This window comes from Vulpes lagopus, chromosome 19, assembly GCF_018345385.1.
Source record: "Vulpes lagopus strain Blue_001 chromosome 19, ASM1834538v1, whole genome shotgun sequence".
Taxonomy (NCBI): domain Eukaryota; kingdom Metazoa; phylum Chordata; class Mammalia; order Carnivora; family Canidae; genus Vulpes; species Vulpes lagopus.
Window position 1 is genome coordinate 32,788,253 of NC_054842.1, and position 14,378 is coordinate 32,802,630.

Sequence of the window (14,378 nt, forward strand, 5' to 3'; positions counted from 1 at the left end):
TGACCTCCCGTCGGCCACTATTGGGCAGAGCCCCCTCTAGAAATGAACACACAAATGTGCTTACTGTTTCGTTGTTTTTTGTTTTTTGTTTTGCCTCTGGCACTCTTTCCAGCATGTACAATGGTTTAAAACAGAGGCAGACAACCATAGCCCGCAGGCCACATCCAGCCTGTAGATATATTTTGCTGCACAAAAACAGTATTTTCTAAAAATCGAATTAAAACTCAAGAAGTTTAAATTATTTCAAAATGCATATATCTGGCTTCTCTTGCAAAATCTGAAGTCTGGCCACAGGGGCCAGCTCTCCCATGTGGAAATGTCTGTCTGGAATCATGTAGCAGCAGCCCCCTTTAGACAGGTATGTGCCTGATTCCAGGTCCCCACAGTCCCTACCTGCTTGTCTCATTGTTTATGTTGCATGGATGCTGAGCCACATGAGCCTTCAACACTTGCATCAAAACCATTATCCCAAGTGCACATTGGTCTTGCCCTTCACAAATGAGCATTTCAGTCCCATACAACCCTTTAAAGGCACAGAGCAACAATCCCTTAATCCCTGATATGGTTTTCGAGAAAGAGGCCCTTCCTTATATTCAAATACATCTGAACATTGTCTACAGTTCTAACCTCTGGATACTGAGTTCCCATTTGACCACCACTTTTTATAAGAAGCACCTCCTTAAACATCCTATGGAAGACATTTTGGAGAACACAGCCTGGGAAGGTTCAGAGACCTTCCAAACCAAGAGAAAACCCTGTATTCACAGAAGGAATCCTGCAGAATAGGAGCAGCACTGCCCACTTCCAGCCCCTATCCAAAGAGATGGCACGTGGCTGAAACAAGCCATCCACCAGATGGGTCAACAGCAGATGGAGCTGGGGAAGAGGAGGACCCATTGCCTGCAGGCTCAATCCTGGATAAAGACTCTGAGATGGAGATGTGTGTGCAAGAGGTTCAGCTGAGTGTGCGCTAGGTAACAAAGAGGCCTAGGTGATCCTGTAAGAGGCTCAGGAGCTGCTGGAACCTTCTGAGTTGTCTTCCACATTGAGACAAGGGGACCAGGCATTTTTTTTACTATCTGTGCCAAATAGTCACTGAAGGAGAGAATATAACCTTGGTGGTGGGGGTGGGGGCATCTCTCTCTAGCCAAAGACAATTCCCAGAGAGGATGTAGCTGTGAGCCACCAACAGCCCACACTTCCTGTATGAGTGGGTGTGTGACAGTCCTTAAAAGGGGATCTGACTGGAACTCACAGACCCACGTCACTCACTTTTCTTCTTGAGGGTTAAATGGCACCACCTTCCTTCCCACCAGTGTTAGCAGTGACTACCACATGGAAGTCAGAGGGCAGGACATGGAGGCAGAGCTCTATCATCTTGCTTCCAACTTTTAGCACTGGAAAACAGGGTGATCGTTCTGAAGCACAGTTCTGATCACATTTACATATACTTAAAATCCTCAATGGATTTCCTTCTGAATGAAGTAAAGAGTCCTTAGCCTGGAATTCTAGGCTGTCCAATTGTCTAGGGCTACCTTTCCAGTTTGTCTCCCATTATTCTCCTGGAAAGCCCCACACAGTCTCCACAGTTCATCTCCTTCATGTTTTTGCCCTTGGTGATTCCCTCCACCTGGAAAAACCTTATTTCCTATGTCCATATATCTAAATCTTATCTAACTGTTTTAGTTTAGTTCAAATGACTCCCCAGTCCCATCTAACTGGAAGCAATCTCTGTCTGATCTTATAATAACATTTTTATCATCAATTATATACAATTTATCTCATATACTAAACTGTTTACTCCTCAAAGGAAAGATTTTAGTCTCATTCAGTGTTTTGTACATAGTAAATACTTAATGAATGTTGGATGAATGGATGGATGGACAGACAGATAGGTGAATAGGAGTGTAGATGGGAGAATGACAGGCATTGGATAGATGTCTTGTGATTGAGGTAATATCGAGTCTTGTCTTCACTCTCTTCCTGGGCTCTGTGCATTCTACTAAGTTTGTGCATAAGAGTCATACTGGTCCAAAAAGAACCAAAGATGTATCCAAAGATGTGTTTTCTGCATCAAAATATGAAAATTACCTATTCAGTACTGAAGGCATTGAGGAATCACTGATTCACCTTTTTAAGCTTATTACCACATTTGCTCCTAAGAAGGAAATACAGGTTTCCCATGCTATCCTAAAGAAGAGCATTCCTACAAAGTCTTTTGTAAGCCAAAGTGGCACACATAAGAGTGAAGAAGTAATTACCATCAATTTATATGGGAAAATTGTTGAGCATTCCCAGACCCAAAAAATAACCTCTTAGGTTTTTCTGATACTTTAGGACACATCCTGCTAACGGATGCACAAAATAAATCCAGATAAATAAAGCACAGATGCTCACAGACACAGTTCAAAGCTGTGGCAGCTAGATGCTGAGATACTGAGTGTAGGTCCCCAGGAGGGAGCTTGGCGGGGCCACTCTCTCACTGCTGGGGTGTGTGCTGCCTCTGTAATGGCAAGCTACAAAACAAATGTTGAACGCTATTTTCACTTCTCGCCTTTTTTTGTAAAAAGTGAAAATCTTCTTTGGATTTCTCTCAGTTAGTGAAAACAAGTACTTAGATAGGTTTTTCATAAAATCAAAATGGCATAACTTGGACTTTTGAAAAGTGAGGGATCCCTGTAACACATAAATCCTACTTGAGTGTACCACAAAACAGCCCCCTAGCCAGCTGTTACGTTTCAGGTAGTACCAATCAGAAGATTTCTCGAATCTCAGATAGTTGTTAACAAAACAATATGCTGATCAGTTCCAAAAAAATAAATCAGAGGCAATCAGTTTTGGCAGCTGCTTGGCTCGTGAAAGGTGACACCCAATTAGAGAATATGATCCACCCCAAACAGTGTGTGCTTCCAACAGCCCACAGTATTTACAGCCACAGTCATGGGTCTGACAGCTGTGGATCCCGCCTGGAGTCACAAACTCCTCCAGAAGCCATAATAATAACCTTTTACTCCTATGCGATGCTGCCTTTCATCTGAGTTCTCACAACAACTCAGTGAGATAGGGATGGAAAGTATTCCCATCCCCCTCTGAAGCCCAGACAAGAGAGCATCAGAGAGGAAAGGGTACCTTGGTGTAACGTGATGGTAAAGCTAGCGTGGAGCAACAGGGCCACAAGGAAGACTTGTTGTGACACATTCACAGCAACAACTCCTTTGCTATTGTGTGACCTCCTCACCCACATCTTTGCCCCTGGGTATACAGGGGGTAATCACCAAATACATAGCCAGTTTATTAATGACTTGTACATGTGACATGGTCATTGTTTAGAATTTTAGCACAATTTCGGCAAGGGAATTATTCTTAATGCCTCATCAAAATTATTTCTACAAAGTGTAACCTCAGTCTCCTTTGTCCCATTCTCATGTCTTTAATATCCTTTAGAAGAAGGGCAAGTCCTGATTTTCAAAGGAATAAGATGGTCTCTATCAACCCCTTGGGCAGATTGTGTAATAGGGAGAATGTGAACTCAAAGATGGGGAGCATGTTCATTCCCTGGGAACAACTCAGACTCACTAAGAACAAGGCATGTAGGCTTGTTGGTGGGATGACCACAAGAAAGACTCAAAGGGATGCAGTAGATATAGTGCTTATTAATTTTAACAATGTCTTTGATGGAGTTTCCTATTTTGTGAACAAATTACAGAGATGTGGACCTCATGATATACCATTTGGTGGATTTGTAACTGGTTGAATAAATTCGGAGATGATGATTAATGTGTGATGAGATCCTACAGTATACTCTGAATGATATAATGAAGAATTTTGACTTCTGTCTTATCTAGTCCAAAACTTTTATCAAGTATTATTAATTTTTTGGCCTCTAGAGCCCATCTATCAATCTACACGGCTTAAGGTTGAGAGCTGAGGAGGGGCATCAGAAACTTCAAGCCAAAAGAAGTCTGGAGCGATAGATGCATCAGTTCAAATCTGACAAGGGGTGCCTGGGTGGCTCAGTTGGTTCAACTTCTGACTCTTGATTTCAGTTCAGGTCATGATCTTAGGGTTGTGAAGTCCAAATGCACATCAGGCGTGGATCCTGCTTACGATTCTCTCTCTGCCTCTCCTCCCTCCTCCTCCCCCAGCCTTTGCATGGGCACAGCCAGCTCTCTCTCTCAAAAACAAAACTGCACAAGATACTATTTCAATGGATATTTTTTAAACATTGGGGTTCTATTAAAAGACTCAAGTGCACAAGTAGAGGATGAGGAGACATACCTTGGAACAACTCATAACAAGAAGACCACAGGTGTGAGAGTACATGCAGTCTCAGATTCACACAGTAGTAGGGGGGCTCTCGCCAAGGAAGCTGCTAGGAATATAGAGTGCAGTGTTTCAGTGGGAACTGGTTCCTGTTTTCTTCTCCCCATGGTCCTGAAGATCTGTGCTTAAGATGGTCACTAACCAATTGGAAAAGGGTCACCGGTGGGTGAAGAACAAGGAAAAGATGCTGGACACGATGTTAATTAAATTGCAAACAAAGGTGCTAGAAGTGCTTAGCCTGATGATCTTTGTCTTCAAATATCTGAAAGATTCTCCCTTGAAATAGTGAGTATTCTCATTATTTGAACCCTGGAGGCGGCACTGGAGCTAGTGGGCAAGAGCTAAAAGGAAGCAGATTTTTGTTTAACTTTAGGAGAAGGACCCTAAGAATTGCAATTTTCCAGATAAGGCTACTTGTCAGGAAGAGGTACAGAAGTATATATTAGACAGGCCCACAATGAAGAGAATTTGTAATGTGGGTGGGTTTATGGGATGTGAGTGCTCTGAGCTGACACAATGAGAACATAGGCTGTTACCCTGGGAGTGGGCCATCAGCGAGGTGGCAGTGGAGCTGACCAGCCCTCTCTTGCATCAAGGGCTCTTTATGGTTGGTCCACCCCTCCTCATGCCTTCTGGCCCCTGACTGGTGCCCTAATGTTAATAAGTCCTTCAAGCCAGCCTGAAAGCTCAGGCTGAGTGGTTTCAGTATCTCCAGTTTTTCTCAGGGTCTTCTTCCTTCTCCTTCTTTTTACCATTTTTTTCTTAACCACCTTTTTGGCTTCCCCTGGCCCCCTCCTGTCCTCCCCAGCCCTGCATGTCCTGGTCAGCCGTGAGGCTGTGAGGCTCCCCACTTAGCACAGTACTGAACTGATGGCTAGAAAATTAGGGATGCTAATGATGGTGGGATGGGTGACCCAGAGTGCTCAGCAAATCTCCTCCCTGAAGCTATCTCCACACAAGAGTCTACTTTGTAAAGATGGATCAGAGAGCATCAACTAAGTGAACCAGAAGACATCTGAGAGGGGATGGGAAAGGAGTTCTTATAGTCTAAATCTGCACTCTGTGAATGTCATTGTCTTGGGGCTTTTGATACACAGTATCACATGCAATCCTCACAATACCCCCCTGGTTAAGTCAATTCATCCCTTGTAAATGGAAGGAAACTGAGGCTCACAGGGTTAAGTAACCAGCTCAAGGTGACATGGCTGGCAAGTTGCAGAGTCAGGATTTAAATTCAGGTCTGCACAGCTACAGCCCATTCCCTCCCCGTTACAGGTCTTTTCTGATTTAAGAAATCAGAATCCAGCAGGCTTCATCCTACGCCCATTTTGAAATTAGTTGTAGAATTTCATTCTTCCAAGAGGTTTGCTTTGGAGCAACACTCAGGGGAAAAAATATCACTCCACTGGGCATCGATTAGTGATATTAAAATGCCTTTAGAAAAGACAGAATGGAGCAATGCAGGGCATTAGCCCTGAAATTAAATTCAGGGTGCTAACGTTACAATTACAGATCCAGGGCTGGAAGAGGATGGAGGCTGGCTGGTACAGGTTCCTGCAGAACCATCCCCACTCCGTGTTTTCCAGTGTATCTGAGCAGCTCCCTCCCAACTGAGGCATTTATCTCTGCAGTGATACACCAAAGAGTCATTTTCTTCACTTTTGCCCAAATTTTGACATTTATAAAAGAGTCATGGACATACTACAATACAGGTTTCCATTTGGTACTATCAATTTGCCCTAAAGAAATACTGCATTAAATTACAATAGTAAGCACTACAGCATAATGTTGGCTGGGAGTATGGGCTCTGTTGCCCTGGCTACTCCATCACCCACCAACCCAGACTCCATTACCACTCCCTAACCACTAACTTCCCTGGGTCTCAGCTTCCTTCTTTGGATTGTCTTGAGAATTTAATTAGTTAATCCATGTCATACAGAGTAAGCGATATATTGTGGTTTGGTTTGGTTTTTTAAGGAGAAGGGAAAACATGGTCATTGTGCAGCATACTCCCAACCCAAATTTTGGGAATAACAGCCAACACTCTCAAAGGATGCCTCTGAACTTAGACTCTACATCCCCTCCATTATTCACAACATCTCTACACCTTGCCACACCCAAGTCACCCACAACTACTGAAATTCTCAACCAATGAGAGCTGAATGCTGGTGATAAAGTGTGAGAATAAGAATCCAACAATTCATTTTCTGGATATTGTCATTTCTTAATTTAACAAAGTGACTCTTGACATTAGTTGACTGTGTTCATTTCTCTTTAGCAATTCCATTGAGGGGCAACCCTTGATTGGGGTAGCCCGAGAAAGGAACAGAGAACTTTTCCAACAAACTAAGGGTATCCTACATTCATTCATTAACAGATTGACTCATGCATTTGATGAATAATTTCCTGAGAAACCCTTTATGCCCAGTGCTCAGCTGGGTTCTAGAGATTCAGTGATAAGACAAGAAGACATGCTCCCTGCCTGTATGGTGCCTCTGGCACAATACAGGATAAACAAGTAAACAATTATATCATAAAGAATCTCCACAGGGAAACAGGAAGAGTGGGGGAGGGGTGATACTTAGACAAGGTGTTCAGGGAAAGCCTCTCTGAGGAGAAAATGGGTAAGACCTAAAAAATTAAAAGACAGATGTGATAGGCACCACTAGTTGCCTACCTACTATTTTTCCTCTTCTTTATGCTGTTTAGGGCCACAGTGTATCCAGCTGAAAGTATCCAGCCATGATTTTGTTCGGGGTCACAGCACAGTAGCTAAAATACACTATCCCGGCCTTCTTTGTAGCAAGATATAGCCAATGGGACCTTGCTCTGGCCAATGATATATATATATAATATATATATATATATATAATATATATCATTGGCCAGAGCATATATATATATATATATATATATAATATATATATATATATACTGGGCGTTTTAGCCTAATGGTGCTACCTTTTCTTGCTTCCCTTCAACTCCTTTTTCTTTCCTGAATTATGGATATGATGCCTGGTGTTGTGGAAGCCATCTTGTAACCATGAGGAAAAAAACCAAGACAGAGTCTCAGGGATCTTGTCTATGATATTTTTGAGCAAATGTCCAATGCTACATTTTTCCAGAAATCTAACTGAATCATCAAAAAAAAAAAAAACAAACAAAAACCCTTGTATGTATTGAAGTCCTATTGTCAGAGTTTTCTGTTATTCAGAGTCAAAGGAAATCTCTCACTGATATACCAGCCACGCAAAGCACAGAAGGAAGGGCAGTTACAGGCAGAAGAAATGACATGTCCAAGGACCTTAAGGCAGGAATGAGCTTGGCAGGTTTAGAAACAGAGAGAAGACCAGTGTGACTGGACTACAGCGAGGGAAGCGAGGGCAGCTAAGTTTGGAGACATAAGCAAGGGATAGGCCGTTCAAGTCTTATAGGCCCGGGTGAGGAGTTTGAATTTTAGTTTAAGGGTGAATGGAAACCATTCGGTAGCTAACATATATTCTATAGATCGTCTGCCTGCTGTGTGAGAAAGGCCCTCGAGCAGGGCAGGAGTAGAAGCAGAGACACCAGTGAGGGCCACTGCCACTGTCTTGGGAGCAAAGATGGTGGCTCAGACTGGGGCAAAGGCACTGGCAGTTAGAGAATAATTGGGGGAGGGGAGGGAGTCAGTACAGTATATGAAGAACTTAACATTTTTTTGTTCATTAAGACAAACTGTTTATTGCCACAGACCAGGGCAGTGAAATAATATTAAACATACCAGCTAACATTTATGTGTTATATGCTTTACAGATACTGTCTCATGAATCCTTATAACAGCCCTTTAAGGTAGACATCATTATTATCCCCATATTATAAATGAGCAAAATGAGTCATAATCAGATCAAACAACTTGCTCAAGGATAATATTGTTAGTAAGTTAGTGGAGCTGGGTTTCAACCCCAAACCCATCTGATTCCGTGACTCAAGCCACAAGGCACTGACCGACAGACTACTGTAGAGAGATTTTCTATTCTGTACACATTTGACACCCCACATTAAATGTCTCCATCCTCCCCGTGCATGGTCTAGCTCCTTATCCCCTGGGCAGTAAAACATGGGCACATTTATTGAGCCTTTATTACATGCCAGACTTGTACATTTATTGTGCCCGCTTTGCAGATTGGGAAACTAAAAGCGCAAGCAGGTTATGTAATTTACCCAAAGTCGAAAATCTGGTCATCTTTAAACCCAGGCCACCTGACATGTTTGGCCACTGCCTCCTCTAAAGGAATTTGCTCCTGTAGAGAGGATCTGAACCTACACAGAAGGTCACCTGAATGGTGCAAGGGTCCCAAGAGCTGCTGCTTCACCAAGCCAGCCCCGCCCCAGGGTTGAAGGATGGCAAAAACATGGAGGTTGGCAGGTTATTTCAGCTACGTGTAACATCACTAGGCCATAAGTCCAGGGACGACCAAGCCAAGCACAGAGATGGCCCTCACACCCTGAATAAATCCTGTCTCCCTCTGGTTCTCCTTTGTCACCTCTTTGGAGAGGTTGTTCCCGATGACCCCTAGCTAAAGCTGTGCCCCTTCTCTCATGTCACTTGCTACCCCATCAATCCTTAGCATTTATAACTTTTGGTTACTATCATTTATCCTTTATATGTTGCCAGTCTCTACCCACTAGAATGTAAACTTTATATCCCCTTTGCTTAGAATATCTGACACATAGTAGGCATTCAATAACTATTTGATGAATGAATGATTGAATAAATTAGTTAATTACATTTTAGTTTGCATTAGCACCTGAGGAAAACTATAAGGGACAATAGAAGGGAAGACTAAGAAACAAACTGCTAAAATGACATAAGAAAACAGTAATAAGATTATTGCAAGTGGGCCAGACCTACCCACTTTTTAAAAACCTCACATAGGCACGGTGGCTTTCTTCTAGTCCCATGGAAGGTGCCACAATGCACTACAGAGCAATTAATTAAGCAACCAGAAGCTTGAGTTAGTCAGAAGTCACAAGGGAAAGGGGCAGCGGTGGGAGGGCTCCCTGGGGGAGGGCAGTGAGAGGAAGTACAGTCCAGGGAGCACCCAGGAGGGGGACCCCATCGTCCTCATCTCCTGATTCATTATTCCCATCAGCAGTAGTGGAGGCTCCCAAAGAGCCATGCTCTCCTCCACCTTCCACTGTGGGCAGCAGCAGAAGGAATCATGTGTGCCTAGTTCTTTTTGGAAATCTGTGTCCCACTGGGAATCAGTTCCATTTCAATTTGAAATTCAAAAAAATAATAATAAAAGTTAAACAAAACAGAGGTTCTCTGATGCAGATGAGAGTCATCCATTGCTCATTTTTGCCTTCCTAGAAATCCATGCATGATCTTTCCCTGTTTGGGGGAACATTTTTGCAGGCTGGCTTTTCTCACTCTCTTTTGAATACCTCAAGCAGAACACCCCTCGTGTTGTTAATGACTTCAAAGATACCGGGTCCACTGTGCGGCAAGTGATAAAAATGTACACAGCATGTGTTGGATAAATTAATAAACTCTCCAGAGCCTCCGAGTCCTCGGGCCCAGCAGCACCGTAATGAAATGTTATTCTGAAGTGGAGGAGGTGGGAAGGAGAAAAAGGGGAGCAGTATTTAATATATGCAAATTAACTAGTATGCAAATTGCCACTAAGTTAAAAATAACGGACTGCGAAAGGAACCCATTTTTTAAGCAGCTTGTTTATTCATTAGCCTAATTCCCATTATCAATCCTTCTGTTTTCTTCTTTATTAAGTACTCACATTTGGGGAAGTTTGCTTCCTACAAATTGTTTTGCTCCAAAACCCATAACACTGCTTAGAACAATCACCATACATTAGCTTTTCTCCGTCTCATTCTTGATTTTGCCCCTCTGCCTGCATTCTCTTTCTTTCTTCCTGTACCTTTCCTCCCTTTCTTTCTGTCATCCTCACTGGCCTTTTTCTCTGACACCTTTTGTTTCTCCAGTGCATGAGGCTCCCAGGCAAGCAGGCAGTGTGTGGCAGGGGCAGGGTAACCTCCTATCTCAAAAGGCACAGTGGCTCTCCCGACCACTGGCCCCATGGGCTGGACTCTCAGATACAAAAGGCACCAGAAGCTGGCTCCCTATTACCTTGGGGTGTGGACGACCATCAGTCCCTTGACAATAACATCAGGGCAGCCAGAACAATGCACCCCCTGATTCCGGTCTGTATATGGCCTCCTCTGCCTCAAGACAGACCTTACACAATGTTAAGACAAATTGGCAGCCAAAATCCTCCTCTTTTGTCTCAAGAAGCATCCACCTCGCTATGTGCAAGCTCTGGTGCCCCCTAGAGGCTGAGAGTGGTGCAAAGTGCTGGGATGGTGGCAGGGAAGGCAGGGCCGGAGGAAAACACAGGGAGGGTTCCCCGGCACAAAGCCCCTGGCTGCAGTGTGTCTAGAGGGCATATCCAGAGACTGTGGGCACCTGTGAGCAGCTGGGGAGGGGGCCGAAGACAGAGGCTTTGCTGATGCTGCGCATGAGCTTGCAAGGCTGTGTTTTGGTGTTAACTCTGGTCATTTTTCACGTGGTTTTTAATCACATAGTTATTACAAAGCATCAAGATCATTTTTTACCAAGCGCTTCTCTGTACGAGGTGCTTGGCTGCGGCCCTGCAAAGCTGTTTCTGCAGACCTACCCCGTGGAGTGTGCGGTCTTAGACACACAAGCACGCACCCTGAGGCTCAGTGTCTCTCTGTGCCCTGGAGAAGCTGTGGTGGAGGCCCAGGGTACAGAATCTCAAGGCTGGCCCTGCCGGGAGCCCTTACTCCACATCAAGCTGTGCTGCAGATCAGATGCAAGGGAGTCAATGTGAACACATATCCCCAGAGCAAATAACTCTAATTCTCACTCTTTCCTGAGCTCCCACTTGTTAGTGCTTAGAATTCTCCTGGGAGACATGCTATGTCAGACCAGGAACCACATTTTTCAGGTCGCAGCTCAGGGCCAGAGCTTTGCCAAAGCATCTCTTACTCTAGGGCAATGATGTCAAATGTGAAAGGTCACACTCGGTGGCTGCTTGGCATCGTCCAGAGACCAGGGACAGCTGGAGAATGAATTTGCATCAGCTCCTGAACCTCCAGCCTGCACTACAATCTCCCATTGCTCTTAAGGACCAAAAATGGTGTCAAAAGGCTAAAGACCTCAAAGAGGCAGGCAACGTCAGAAACAGTCACTGACACTAAGCTTGAGATTGAGCCAGAAAAATAAATCATTATCATTTAAGCCCTGCACGTTTTTATACATACTGTCTTTGCAATATTTCCATAGAATGAGCAAATAAATCACCCTGCTCTTGACATTTTTAATAACTTTAAGAATGTGGTTAGGGTAATACTTAACTTTATTGACATATTGTATGGTTCATCCATCTCATCAAACCTCAATGAAACTTCAATGAATATTAACCGAGGACCCATAATGTACTAGGCACTGCCTGGAGAATCCCCCAAGCGGTCCCTGTCCCCCTCCAGGAGCTCTAACTCATCGGCTTGACTCCTGTCTGTGGAAATCAATAGCCCACAAGCAAGACTAAATGGAGCAGGGTACAGCCAGACTGTTCAGATTCTGGCTGGAGGATCTGGCTCCCTGGGTTTGGGGAAACCCTCTTTTTTGGACTCTGACTGCTTGAAAGTGTTCTCAGGATCAGGAGCCTCCCTTGTGCATTAGACATAGACCTGATGAATGGAAAGAAGAGAGGAAAGAATTCCACTCAGTAGCCAAACCTAAACACAGGAGATGCAGTCGCAGTATGTCATTCTGGGACATGACCTTGCCTGGTCCCTGATGTCCTTGGACATAAGCCAGAAGCCCAGAGTAGGTCCTTAAACTCATCAAAGTCAAACAGCTCTTTCATAGCAGAGCTAGAAGTAAAAACCAAGTGTCTTGATTTTTTAGCCAACTTCCATTTCAATGGTAAATGATAATGGTGGCATATTTTACAAAGTGTGGGGGAGTTTTAAAAAAGAGATCAAATAATTCAAGGAATAATGATAATATTTGACCCATTTCTCAACACTACCTCTAGGAGGCATTACTCTTTAGCATGTTAGATTCTCAAAGGCACAAGTTTTCTCTCTTACCCCAGGAATTTTTTGAGCTGTTGCCTTCACAAAAAAACCATGACTTCCAGCCCTCTTCTCTTAGCCAGTCTTACTCATTTTTCAGATCTCAATTTGGAAATTACTGCCTCCAAGAAGCTTTTTCTGACCCCTCAAATCTGCTATATTCTTGGAAAGCTCCCAGCCCCCATCCCACAGTCTCCATCACAGCCCCTGCCCCAGCTCCCAGTAATTGTCTTTTACTGAATGCCTTCTCCAATCTTCTGTGAACCTCTGGAGGGCAGGAACTATATCTTCCTTGCTCCCTCAAAATCATCTCCATAGACCCTAAGGTTAATAACTCTAAGAATGCGACTAAGGTAATACTCAACTTTATTGATATAGTGTATGATTCATCCATCTCATCAAAACTCAATTAAATCTCAGTGACCATTAAACCAGGCCCAAAATGTCCCAGGCAGTGGTGCCTGGCATAGAGTAGATGCTCAATAAATATTTTAGAATGCATAAATGAAGAGTGGACCATAGAGCCTCATCAGGGAGAAAATGTCATTAGCCATTCCTGCCACTGAGGGATCCAATTTCTCCCTCCTCCTGAACACATTCTTGGCTGCTAATCTGAGCATTCCAGAGTGAGACTTAAACTGCCTGAGAAAACATATTATAGGCTATGTAAAGATAAGAGAAAGGTACACACATTTAAATATGGCCCTTCTTATTTATGGGTACAGACTTTACACTCAGAAGACATATCTTCTTTATAGCAAAAGCCAAGGAAACAAATATTGGACAGAGAAAGAATTTTGCAGCAAACATTGCAGAAATGCTTTAATATCTCTGCTACATAAAGAATTCATATAAATTGATTTTTTTTAAATTCAAGACCTCAGTAGATAAGTAGACAAAGAACATGAGCAGAAAATGCATATAAGGGGAGGCTTAACAAGTAAATAAAAATATAGAAATATATCTATCCTTACCAATGAAGACAGCTGGGAGGTCCAGATATGAAAAAAGGTCAGTAGCCCTCACAGTCCAGTCTCCCTCACTTACTGCAGGACTTCCTTGCTGCTGCCCCTGTCTCTCAATGTGCCAGGTGAGGCAGGTTTGAGGAAGAGCCCTCAGGTCCCTGATAGGCTAGGAGAGATTCAGGGAGCAACACAGTGGCCAAGGCCAGGATATGAATTCTGAGCCCAAAGCTAATGGGGCAGATGAAGGCTATACAAGAGCAAGGAGAGGGGTAGAATGGCTTACAGGCAGCTTTGCTTATTATAGGATGTGGTGCCAAAGGTGGCTAGCACAGTGCCTAACACATGGTAAACACCAGAAAACTGTGAAACTGGAAATAGAGGATTACAAATGGAGGAGAAAGAATCAAAAGGGAAATAAATGAATGTTTGGAAACAAGGTGATCTATTTAAATAGGACACGATCCCAGGGGCTTTATGATTTGCTGTCAGCTTCTGTTTTTGGCTTCTTCTACAACCAGCTGCCATGCAGGGTTCCCTCAGGTGCACCCACCAGAAGGGAAATGAGACCCATTAATGCTTTATGCCAGCATGGCTCACAGGTGCCTGGGAAGTTCAGAAATGTTTCTGAAAAACAAAACAATAATGAAAATATGATTTAGCCTATTAAACTTTCAGAAGCTAAAAATAAAAATACATTATGCAGTACATTTTAAACTTATACAGTGATGTATGTCAATTATATCTCAATAAAACTGGAAAAAATAAAAATAATACTCAGTTTGGCAAGCTTGGGACAGTATAAATATAAGTACATTTTTGGAAAGGAGTCCAGCAATATTTATCAAACACCATATATCAATTAATCACTGTGACAATAACGTTGTATAACAAATGACCTCAAAAATCGCAGAAATGAAGGTCCCCAGGGGTCCAAGGTAGAAAGCATGTTATAGCCTAAGGCATCCCATGACTGTCAAGGGGGAGCAC

The 14,378-nt window shown here is 43.3% G+C and overlaps 1 long non-coding RNA gene across 4 annotated transcripts in view; it reads right to left on the reverse strand.

Moving 5' to 3' along the window:
- LOC121479135 overlaps positions 1-14,378 on the reverse strand; it is a 333,169-nt gene that overhangs the window by 4,461 nt on the left and 314,330 nt on the right. For 2 of the 4 annotated variants that reach the window (XR_005984657.1, XR_005984654.1), the window contains exon 6: positions 12,818-14,015. The exons of 1 other annotated variant lie outside the window; for it this stretch is intronic. This is a non-coding gene — a long non-coding RNA (uncharacterized LOC121479135). Of the gene's footprint in view, positions 1-12,817; positions 14,016-14,378 lie in introns of those variants that run through there. One more of the 4 variants, XR_005984656.1, reaches the window with a different exon arrangement.